This window comes from Eleutherodactylus coqui, chromosome 4, assembly GCF_035609145.1.
Source record: "Eleutherodactylus coqui strain aEleCoq1 chromosome 4, aEleCoq1.hap1, whole genome shotgun sequence".
Classification (NCBI taxonomy): Eukaryota; Metazoa; Chordata; class Amphibia; order Anura; family Eleutherodactylidae; genus Eleutherodactylus; species Eleutherodactylus coqui.
Window position 1 is genome coordinate 183,193,651 of NC_089840.1, and position 12,619 is coordinate 183,206,269.

General features: G+C 39.7%; 1 long non-coding RNA gene across 2 annotated transcripts; it reads left to right on the top strand.

Moving 5' to 3' along the window:
- The first annotated feature begins 7,768 nt into the window (after positions 1–7,768).
- On the top strand, positions 7,769–9,429 carry LOC136624809 (uncharacterized). Of its 2 annotated transcripts, none has more exons than XR_010792441.1 (3): positions 7,769–7,936; positions 8,599–8,643; positions 9,207–9,429. It is a non-coding gene; the product is annotated as an uncharacterized lncRNA (long non-coding RNA). The 2 variants fall into 2 exon arrangements; XR_010792440.1 differs by having other exon boundaries at positions 9,210–9,429.
- Positions 9,430–12,619: the final 3,190 nt, after the last annotated feature.

A 12,619-nucleotide genomic window follows, 5' to 3' on the forward strand; every position in this document is an offset into this window, starting at 1 on the left:
ATGATTCCTTACTGCAAGATAGCAAGGAGGAAATGGAAGAAAGAAAGAGAAAAGCTGTATCAGATGAATTTGAATTCAGAGGATTGAATACTCTGAACGTATTACTTACGTATTAATTAATTACTTATTTTCACAATATTCCTTCTGTTTTCGTCATTTTTTATATATAAATTAATAAACTACTTAATTGTAACATAGTAGTTGCTGAAAAGTAATGATAGTTATATATATATATATATATATATATATATACACACAAAATCCATCAGTTGTGTGTAAAATAAGTTAATAATCATATCAATATGATGTTTTTCCTGTAATGAGTGATTGTGAATTTATCCGTGATGAAGTTTATCCATGATGAAATGGACTCATGGGAGACAGTATCATAAGAGTGATGATATCATTTATCATAGGATGGGTATTAGGCTTCAAACTGTATTAAAAACATACAAAAATATTGAATGTATGAAATAAGAATATATATGTACTGTTTGTAGATGAAAGTAAAAAAAATGTTATCAAAAAATTGTCTAATATAATGCTTTAGCAATATTATAAAATTCATAAAAAAGGAAAGGAGAAATTCAATACATAGTATTAGTGATAATAATTTTAAATAAATGTATTATTATATTTTTTTCAAGACTTTGTTTAAACCATTGGGAACCAGTGTGTTCAGTCTGAAGATCCAGTACCTGATTTTACATGTTCCATGGGAGTAACTTGAAGCTTGGAAGCATCCTTATTGTGGATCTGAAAAGAAGCGTTGTGAAACATTATGTTTCATATAACCATGTGAGATGTTAAGCCGATGTTTGTTAATACGTGTCCTTAGACTATTCACTGTTTTTCCTCTGTATTTATGACCACATGAACAATCAATAAGGTAAATAACAAATATTGTCCAACAATTCAAAAGTTGTTTTAGACCTAAAATTATCTCTAGAGATGAGCGAACGTACTCGGATAAGCACTACTCGTCCGAGTAATGTGCTTTATCCGAGTACCTCCCCGCTCGTCCTGAAAGATTCGGGGCGCTCCGCTGCTGACAGGTGGATATGGTGTTTTTTGATAAACATCAATCCGACATTTCCCTATTAAGTCAGACGTGGATAAAACTTTTGGTGGTTGCATGGGAGGTCGTATACTGGGAGTTCTGGAGTTTTGACCCATACTGTGATTCCTATAAATGTCCCATACTGGGCACCTATTAACAAAAGTCTTGATTTGTGCAGACCAGTACATTTGTCCTCCATGGATTAATTTGCCTTTTTATATAATCTTTTAAATCACGCTTCATCTTATCTTCTGAAAAAAACAAATAAATTCTAAAGGATTAGTGCAATTTAAAACATATTTCAAATGCTCCTCATTACATAATGTGGAGAGATATGAGAGATCATCCAATGCCATACTGCATAGATTTTTTCATTTCTCCATAATCTTATCTAAAATCAAGTCCATTAAAAAATCCAACATTAAAGTCCATTTCCCAGAGAACGTTTTGTCCTCAGGAACAGCTGATTTCATCGCAACTCTTAAGCCACTCAGGGAGCTTTCTGTAGTTTCCTGCTCCCATTTTTTCATGAGAGCCGGAGTACAGCTTTGACGCGCTGGTTGGTTATATATTTAAAGGCCTTCAGGTACAATTTTATTCTCAATATATTTCTTGAGATCCTATACCTTCCACAAAGATTTAACACATTCTCTGCACACAGTTGTGAGTTGTCTGAAAGCTTGTTTGATAGATAGTAGAAACAAGGAGATCCTTTTCTGAGAATATGGTGTTGGCTTTATCAAGCCATCCACTTGCATCAACTATTGTAGATAAGAAAAGAAATTGTTGGTATACTGGAAATTACGGGATAAGAATTTATCGCAATAAAAATCTCCTCCATTTGATCACTGACTGTGTATTAATATCACAGCCTGAGCAATATAGTGGGAAGTACCTAGAATTTGAATGAGAGACATCTTTATTGAATGACTTTAATAAGGGAAGTGTATTTTTGAGAGTCCCAGTCACCTGTTATACATCATTATCAAGTAAGAGATTGAGCTCAATACTTCTATGAGAACTTTCACAATTTTTTGAGCAGATGCCCATGTGCTATGGAGTCTCATTATTAATCATAGCTAGGTGGGATGTTTTTATATGTGTGTCTTGTCTTTTGGGGCAATTATTTTAATATATATCCATTAAAAGTTATATGTTAACAGGGGCATTATTTCTGTCATTCCCAATTTTGTTCTTTTTCAAATTTATCCTCCACTTTGCTTTAATTCTGATCAAAAAACTTCATAAATGCCATTTAAAAAATGTTGAGGGTCGCAGTCTTTAAAATGCGATGATTTAATAGTATTTCTAATATATAGATAATACTAAATATACAAAAAACTAAATCAATAAAAGAACATTTACAAAATGAAGCCAACCAAAATTGAAAATGTGGTAAATCTTATTTATTAATAGAGATAAGCGAGCATACTCGTCCGAGCTTGATACTCGTTCGAGTATTAGGGTGTTCGAGATGCTCGTTACTCGTAACGAGTACCACGCGGTGTTCGGGTTACTTTCATTTTCTTCCCTGAGAAATTTGCGCGCTTTTCTGGCCAATAGAAAGACAGGGAAGGCATTACAACTTCCCCCTGCAACGTTCAAGCCCTATACCACCCCCCTGCAGTGAGTGGCTGGCGAGATTAGGTGTCACCCGAGTATTAAAATCTTCCCCTCCTGCGGCTCGCCACAGATGCATTCTGACATAGTTCAGGGAAAGTGCTGCTGGTGCCGGAGCTGCTATAGGGAGAGCGTTAGGAGTATTTTAGGTTTCAAGAACCCCAATGGTCCTTCTTAAGGCCATAAATCTTCTCTATATGCGCTCAATGGGGCCGGCGGCAGCAGCGCCGACCCCATTGAGAACATATAGAAGACAAATCATTCTTCTCTGCCACAGCTGTAACAGCTGTGGCAGAGAAGAACAATGTTTGCCCATTGAATTCAATGGAACCAGCAATACAGCAGGTTCCACTGAAAGCAATGGGCTGCCGGCGTGCGCGGGGATGAATTGTCGGGAAGGGGTTAAATATATAAGCCCTTCCCTGCAATTCATCCAGAAATGTGTTACAATAAAAATATATACCGGCGTATAAGGCGACGGGGCGTATAAGACGACCTTCCAACTGTCACCTTATACGCCGGGAATACAGCGGAGCAAAGAATAAAAATCATTACTCACTTCTTCTGACGTTCTGCGGCGCTGCTGCAGGCTGTCGCTCCCTCCTGGTTCCCGGCAGAGCATTGATTTCTGTACGAAGGGCTTTAAATCCCCGCCTCCAGAAACACCCCAAACAGGGGTTGCATGTGTGGACGAAGACCCCTAGATATATGCTTAGCCTTGTGATACTCACAAAGAGTAGTCATATGCAACATAAGAGAGATATTCTTCTTACTCTCCGATTCCCATCTACGCAGCAGCATTTCTGCTGTTGGGAGGCCCAGGAAAACCCTATCAAAACCAGCTCCCGCCAGTATTTTGTCTGCATCATTGTTGGTGTATGAAAATGTGATGGGGTTACCTGGAGCACCCATATCCAGGTGTTGTTCCATATTTCAGCCCAATAAGTTTTCCATCCTATTTTGTGCTTTCATTTGTTGAATAGACATTTTACTGCGGCATTGCATTTCCCATTTGCTTGGTGTTGACACAGTCTTGCAACTGTCCTAGGTGTGGTGTGCATTGTGCCCATGTCTAATGTCTTACCAGAATTTTTTTGTCGGGTGTTACCCTTTCTAAGTCTGATGCTAGTTTAATTATTGGTCCCTCACATGACTTCTCAAGTTTGTTCTTCTAGCTTGGTTTTAATTCAAAATCTTTGTTAAGACCGGTATAAAGGGTTTGACTGTATAACCTGCATAAATGACCTGTAGAAATTGATTTGAAGGAATGCTGCCATCCAATAGGGTGGCGCTGAAGAGGTATTGTCCATTTTCTTTATTTTTCTATTTCAGTTCATACATATTGAGATATCAAAAACAAATTCTTAAATGACATGAGAATTATCTATATATATAAAATTGAATGTATGCGTGTCTGTCTGCGTGTCTGTTTGTCCTTTATGCGCTACTACACCATTCATCCGATCGCCATGAAACTTTTGGAAGTTGTTGAGTACACTCCTGGGAAGATTATAGGCATAGTACATTTATGCTACGATAAATGGCGCGCGTGCATGCGTCGTCGACAGTTACGACATAGGTAATGGGTCCCAACTCGATTATTTAATTCTAAGCATCAAAGAATTAGCGTCCAAATTTTACATACGGAATCTAATTTTCTCACCTCCCAATGTCATAGAAACTTGAAATTTGGCAACAGCATTGATTATGTCAAAAATAGGAAAAGGTAATGGGTCCCAACTCGATTATTCAATTCTATGCGCAAAAGAATTAGCGTCCAAATTTTACGTACGGAATGTAATTTTCTCACATAGAAACATGAAATTTGGCACGGGCATTGAATATGTCATAAATAGGAAACGCTAATGGGTCCCAACTCCATTATTCAATTCTATGCGCAAAAGAATTAGCGTCCAAATTTTACGTACGGAATGTAATTTTCTCACATAGAAACTTGAAATTTGGCACGAGCATTGATTATGTCATAAATAGGAAAAGTTAATGGGTCCCAACTCGATTATTCAATTCTAAGCACAAAAGAATTAGCGACCAAATTTTACGTACGTAATCTAATTCTCTCACTTCCTGATATATACAGTTAGGGCCAGAAATATTTGGACAGTAACACAATTTTCGCGAGTTGGGCTCTGCATGCCACCGCATTGGATTTGAAATGAAGCCTCTACAACAGAATTCAAGTGCAGATTGTAACGTTTAACTTAAAGGGTTGAACAAAAATATCTGATAGAAAATGTAGGAATTGTACACATTTCTTTACAAACACTCCACATTTTAGGAGCTCAAAAGTAATTGGACAAATAAACATAACCCAAACAAAATATTTTTTTTTCAATATTTTGTTGCAAATCCTTTGGAGGCAATCACTGCCTTAAGTCTGGAACCCATGGACATCACCAAAAGCTGGGTTTCCTCCTTCTTAATGCTTTGCCAGGCCTTTACAGCCGCAGCCTTCAGGTCTTGCTTGTTTGTGGGTCTTTCCGTCTGAAGTCTGGATTTGAGCAAGTGAAATGCATGCTCAATTGGGTTAAGATCTGGTGATTGACTTGGCCATTGCAGAATGTTCCACTTTTTTGCACTCATGAACTCCTGGGTAGCTTTGGCTGTATGCTTGGGGTCATTGTCCATCTGTACTGTGAAGCGCCGTCCGATCAACTTTGCAGCATTTGGCTGAATCTGGGCTGAAAGTATATCCCGGTACACTTCAGAATTCATCCGGCTACTCTTGTCTGCTGTAATGTCATCAATAAACACAAGTGACCCAGTGCCATTGAAAGCCATGCATGCCCATGCCATCACGTTGCCTCCACCATGTTTTACAGAGGATGTGGTGTGCCTTGGATCATGTGCCGTTCCCTTTCTTCTCCAAACTTTTTTCTTCCCATCATTCTGGTACAGGTTGATCTTTGTCTCATCTGTCCATAGAATACTTTTCCAGAACTGGGCTGGCTTCTTGGGGTGTTTTTCGGCAAATTTAACTCTGGCCTGTCTATTTTTGGAATTGATGAATGGTTTGCATCTAGATGTGAACCCTTTGTATTTACTTTCATGGAGTCTTCTCTTTACTGTTGACTTAGAGACAGATACACCTACTTCCCTGAGAGTGTTCTGGACTTCAGTTGATGTTGTGAACGGGTTCTTCTTCACCAAAGAAAGTATGCGGCGATCATCCACCACCGTTGTCTTCCGTGGACGCCCAGGCCTTTTTGAGTTCCCAAGCTCACCAGTGAATTCCTTTTTTCTCAGAATGTACCCGACTGTTGATTTTGCTACTCCAAGCATGTCTGCTATCTCTCTGATGGATTTTTTCTTTTTTTTTCAGCCTCAGGATGTTCTGCTTCACCTCAATTGAGAGTTCCTTTGACCGCGTGTTGTCTGGTCACAGCAACAGCTTCCAAATCCAAAACCACACACCTGGAATCAACCCCAGACCTTTTAACTACTTAATTGATTACAGGTTAACGAGGGAGACGCCTTCTGAGTTAATTGCAGCCCTTAGAGTCCATTGTCCAATTACTTTTGGTCCCTTGAAAAAGAGGAGGCTATGCATTACAGAGCTATGATTCCTAAACCCTTTCTCCGATTTGGATGTGGAAACTCTCATATTGCAGCTGGGAGTGTGCACTTTCAGCCCATATTATATATATAATTGTATTTCTGAACATGTTTTTGTAAACAGCTAAAATAACAAAACTTGTGTCACTGTCCAAATATTTCTGGCCCTAACTGTATATAAATGAATGTCTGTCTGTCTGTCTGTCCTTTATGCATTACTACACCATTCATCCAATTGCCATGAGACTTTGGGAAGTTGCTGAGTACACTCCTGGGAAGATTACTGGCATAGTACATCTATCCTATGATAGGCGGCGCGCGTACGAGCATCGTCGACAGTTATGCCCCCCAGACAAAGATCGTTTGATTTCCATCTCAAGCACAAAAGCAAAAGGCATTACGAGCAACGGGATGAGTGTTCAACCAGAAAATGATGCATCCGCCGAACGTTTCGCAAGACAATTGCTTGATATTGAGAATGCTGAGGTAAAATGAAAGCTGTGCTGTGATTGGTTGCTATTTCTTATACTGCTGAGGTAACATGAAAGCTGTGCTGTGATTGGTGGCTACTTCTTATACTACTGAGGTAACATGAAAGCTGTGCTGCGATTCGTTGTTATATATTACACCACTGAGGTAACATGAAAGCTGCGCTGTGATTGGTTGCTATATATAATACCGCAGAGGTAACATGAAAGCTGCGCTGTGATTGGTTGCTATATATAATACCGCAGAGGTAACATGAAAGCTGTGCTGTGATTGGTTGCTATTTTTTATATTGCTGAGGTAACATGAAAGCTGCGCTGTGATTGGTTGTTATATTTTATACTGCTAAGGTAACATGAAAGCTGCGCTGTGATTGGTTGTTATATATTATACCACTGAGGTAACATGAAAGCTCCACTGTGATTTGTTGTTCTCTAGATATATAAAAACGAATGAATGTATGTCTATCTGTCTTCGCAGCAACGCGCGACGGGTAGGCTAGTATATATTTAAAAAATCCCTCTTGGAGGCATCACAGGTGGCTGCAGGATGTCCTGAACATATCGCTGAGCTGTCATTGTCCCTCGTACCACTACTAGGGGTGATTGAGTTTTGCTGAGCTCTGTTATTGGCTGCAGCAGCTTGTGATGTCCTGTAAACAATCTGCTGCATTCTGTAAACATGACTTCAGGTAGGAAACCTGGACACAGAGGTGAGTACATAACAATCTTTAAGGGGTTAACATTGTCAGAATGACAAACTCCTTTATCTTCTGAACGGGAAGTAATCATTCACTGCAGGTGTTTCAGACATCTTATATCTCTACAAGTTTCTACACTGAAATCATCATCTTAATAATTAGCTTTTATTAGCCCTTTAAATATTTTATTCCATGTGATATTGAATCATATTTTATTGCAGTCAGATTTATACTTAATAAGCTTGTAAATCTTTCTGTGACCAGCCATATAAGGAATGTATCCTACTTCCAGTTCCACTATATAAGTAGACCATCCACCATCACTGAAATTAATCTACTCTTTAGCCTGTCTGGAGATAGAACATATTCCAAGAACCCAACCATGTCTGGAATCAAAGGAGGACCATGCGGTCAAAAGATCCAATGCCAAGATCCTTGCAAGAATCCATGCAACCCCTGCCAAAAAGTCCCTATCTGCGTAGATCCATGCCAAGACCGTAAGTTACTATTTCAGAAGCATTAGGACTCTAAAATCCGTGTTGGAGGTTCCATTCTTAGCCTCCTGCACAGATCTAGCATTGAATGCCAGATGAAAATGTCATGCATGAGAGATTTTTTCATCTAGTAAAAATACCAGTTAGGTGCAGCAATCAAATGGAACCATTTAAAGTCAATTGGGCCTGTTTGGTACAGTTTATTTCCATCGTGAAAAAGATTAATTGATCCAGGGGATTCTGTTTTTTTGCCCCCATAATGAAGTAGGAAAACAGAATTGCAATCACCTTCTGCCGTGGATGAAAAAAAAAAAAACTAGTGTTTACTGTATACAAAGTGGTGAGAGACTTTCTGGTGAGCCATGAAGAAGGTGCCTAATAACTAGCCCCTTCTCTCATTTTGCAAGCCGCTGGAAAGATAAGGGCCCATGCATTATTTTGTGTCGGACCCAAAATAGTTAAAATGTGGTGTATACTATATTGTGTAAAGTTATAGTAGAGAAAAATATTAAAAGCCTAGGTAAAAAGAAGTAGCAAAGATTTGACAATGTCCTTACATGTAAGATCAGCAGCATAAAGTATTTACCTACATTCTGACATTTAACCAATGTGTTTTCAAGAAGAGAATTTATCACTTAATGTATTCTGTCTATTCATTTTGACAGCATGTAAACCAGGACTTCAATATCATGGTCATCACTACAAACAAGGTAATCATGCATCACTAGATCTAAAGAGAAACTTTTCATCACTTTTTTTATAGACTAGAATTGCCATGCAGTGCGTACTGGGGCAGTGAGTCTACTTATCAGCTGCTTTATTGATGAGTTATCCAGTCTGGTCCAGTCCACCATTCTCTCATGAGACCTGCACTGTGACTAGCTGAACTCTACAGCAATTGTGGTTCGGCCCAAACATTACTTTTTCTGATCATTCCTGTGAGAGCCGCAGTATGAGACTCATGGTAATAAATAGACACAGTAACTTCCAGTCTCCAGTAGGTAGTAGCTGAGCACAATGTGGATGGCAACGGTAGCTCATCAACAAAGCAGCAGATAAATAGATTAAAAGCCACAATATACACTGCATGGTAACTGCATCCAGGGAAAATGATATAAAGTTTCCCCTGAGTGGCTCTTTAACCTAATCTATGATAACTGTGGAAAAAATAACTTATTCCTGTAAATCTGTAGAATAAAACCAAACACTGATAAGAACAGATCCTTAGATATACATTATTTGTGTCATATTCTAACATGTGATCTCTTCCTAGCAGATCCCTGCAATCCCTGCTGCCCTGATCCTTGTCAAGACCAAGGAAGCTACTGCTGTAATAAATAAGGGTGTTAATGCTCACAGTGCAATTTACAATGTCTTTCTCTTTGCCCACAATGTCTTATATAATCATTATCTTTCATATATATCCCTGTATTTTTAATCACTTTTGCTGTTTGTAATACATTCAGCTACTAAATAAAATGTTTGCTTAGCATCTGCATATTTGTATTATTTCCTCACATTACATGATTTGTAGTGCTTAACCCCATCACATTAAGGTATGTTTCCTTCAAATGCCTTCCTCAACCCAAACAAGATGTGGTATTTTTTAAGCCTTTTACTAGCTTAGACTAGGATGTGTTTACATAGTATGGCTGTTGCCCAATTATTGTCCCAGAGCAAGTACACGCACTACAACAAATGCAGGCAATTTCATCACAAATTGCAATGCCTTTGCAGTTAACACAGAAGTGGTAGATATTTATGGTAATACTACATATGTTTTTTGCCATGTGATTCTGAGCCATGAGGCAGAAAACATGGCACAGCCGCAGTGCGTGAATACCCTTGGGAAAATGATCATTACATGGTGTGACCCATGATTAGAAAGAAGGGGATTTTATTTTTTTTCTCTTTAGAAACAGTGCCAAATATGTCAGAGGGGAATGTGCACTTGGATGGGGACCCTCCAGCATCACCATAAAAATTGTGTGCCACTGTCTGTAGAAACAAAAGGCAGTGCTTTTTTAATCCTTGACCATCCATTTAACCCTCTTAGATCCCTACATTAACAGAGATATCATCATTAAGCACCCGAATACTTTAGACTAAGGAAGAAGCTCATGACTCTAATGAACTCTATAATTCCAACTAAAGGCAAATTTATTGCTTAATAAATGTATTTCTTTTAATGGAGGACTTTAGAAAAGGTGTTGGATAAGGTGTGTTTCAAATGATCATATTACCATTCCATACAGGATGAGTATATTCAATGCTAGAAATGGGATCTGTTACTGTGTTATCAGATGAAAAAAGCCCTAATAGAAATTTTTGGAGAAGATTTTATAATCTTATAGGAGTGGATCTGAATTCCAAAGGAGGATTTTTGGTAGTTGAATGTTACGTGAGTTTAAGCATGAGTCACACATAATATATATCCCCACATGTCAGCAATAGGAAAGTGAAGGGGTCCTTTACCAATGCTGGTAAGTCTTGGTCATATCCTGGACCAGGAGGGGGTAGAGCCTGTCGCTGCAGCTCCGAAGCCACATCTGACAGCGGATATATTCCACTGCTCTGTAAGGCCTTAGTCAGACGGGTGTTTTTTCGCGCGATTTGCGGATCGCATGACGGATGCGCATCCGCAAATCGCGTGACCGGTGCCCGAAAATCGCCCGAAAATCTGCTCCTAGCCGCGTTTCATTAGAAATGGGCCGGAGCTGTCCAGCGCATTGCATTCAATGGAGCCGGCAATACAGCGGCTCCATTGAAAGCAATGCGCTGCGGGCGAGTGTGGGATGAATTGTTGGGAAGGGCTTAAATATATAAGCCCTTCCCTGCGATTCATCCAGAAAAGTGTTAAAATAAAAAATATATACATACTCACCTGCTCCCGGCAGTCGGAGTTCCCCGCGGCCGGCCTGCAGTGGGTGTGAAGGGGGTGTGAGTCAGACCTGCCCCCTGATTGGCTCAGCGCTGAGCCAATCAGGGGGCAGGTCTGACTCACACCCCCTTCACACCCACTGCAGGCCGGCCGCGGGGAACTCCGACTGCCGTTGAGCCAATCAGGGGGCAGGTCTGACTCACACCCCCTTCACACCCACTGCAGGCCAGCCGCGCGGAACTCCGGCTGCCAGGAGCAGGTGAGTATGTATATTTTTTTTATTTTAACACTTTTCTGGATGAATTGCAGGGAAGGGCTTATATATATAAGCCCTTCCCGACAATTCATCCCGCGCACGCCGGCAGACCATTGCTTTCAATGGAGCCGCTGTATTGCAAACAATGATTTGTCTTCTATATGTTCTCAATGGGGTCGGCGCTGCTGCCCCATTGAGTGCATATGGAGAAGAGAACAGGAATCGCAGATCGCAGATAGGTGCGATCTGCGATTTCTGTTCTATAATTTATCGGCCGAGCGCATAAAAAGCTCTCATGTGTCCGATACCATTGCAAAGCAATGGTTTTAAAAAATCGCCGGACGCATGCGCAAATCGCGCAAAAAAACGCCCGTCTGACTAAGGCCTAAGAGGGAAAGCTCCAGCATTACCCCTTCAGGCTAAAACAGCAGTTTACTGTACATCTACATATAGAGAGTGTTTCTACACTTGGAAGAAATTGCATAATTATAAGGTGTTTTCCTGCTATTGCCCCTCGTAAAAAAGGAAAAAAAATTGGGCTACATTTATGCATTCTTGTAAAAATGGAAAATTTTCATTTTTATGGCTCAATTTTACCAACTACCACTAACTACCAGTTTAGTCAAAACACTCACGACACTCCTTGATGAATTCTTTGACAGATCTAGTTTCTAAAATAGGAGTACCTTTAGGGGTTTTCCACTGTTGTGTATACGTCAGACGCTTGCAAAAGCAACATGGCATTCAACAATTATTCCAGCGAAATCTATAATTGAAAAGCCAAATACTGCTCCTTCCCTTCTAAGCTGTGCCATGTGCCCAAACAATAGTTTCTACTCACATACTAGGCATTTGCATACTTGAAACAAATGGGGTACAAATTGGGTGATGCTTTTTTTCCTATTGCCCCTCATGAAAATTAAATATTTGGAGCCAAACTTACATGTTTCTGGAAAAACTGTTATTATTCACTTTCAAATTCAAATTGTAAAATATCTTTAGGCTTCATTCAGAAGAGCTTTTTTGTGCAAAAATAGCCAGGCAAAAAGATTGCTGCTTGCGCCTGGTAATATCACATGAATGAACCTAAAGGCATGATCTACATTCGCGCATAATTTGCTCGTTCACACGATCCGTGGTGCGTGTTGCATATTAATCCAGTACCTATAGGAGTTAATGGGAACTTCTGCGCAACACGCACCAAAGATAGGTCAGGTCCTATTTTTTCACGCAGCACGCACTCTAGATGTGAGCATTGTAGCCATACATGTGCTATATTTTGCAGGTGCAAGTGCAGGTTTTGCGTGTCTAAAAATTGTTCATGTGCACGCTTCAATAGGAAACCATTGGTTCTAATAGACACGATCTTTATGCACTGCTATTTGTACGCAAACAAAATGCTCATCTGAAGCAGGCCTTAGGGTCAAAACTCACTATACCCCATTAGAAATTCAATGAAGGGTTCAGTTTCCAAAATGAGGACTTTTGAGGGCTGTTTCTTATGTCTTCACACGTTAAGGCCTCTGCAAATCTTAAATGGTGCCTGGAA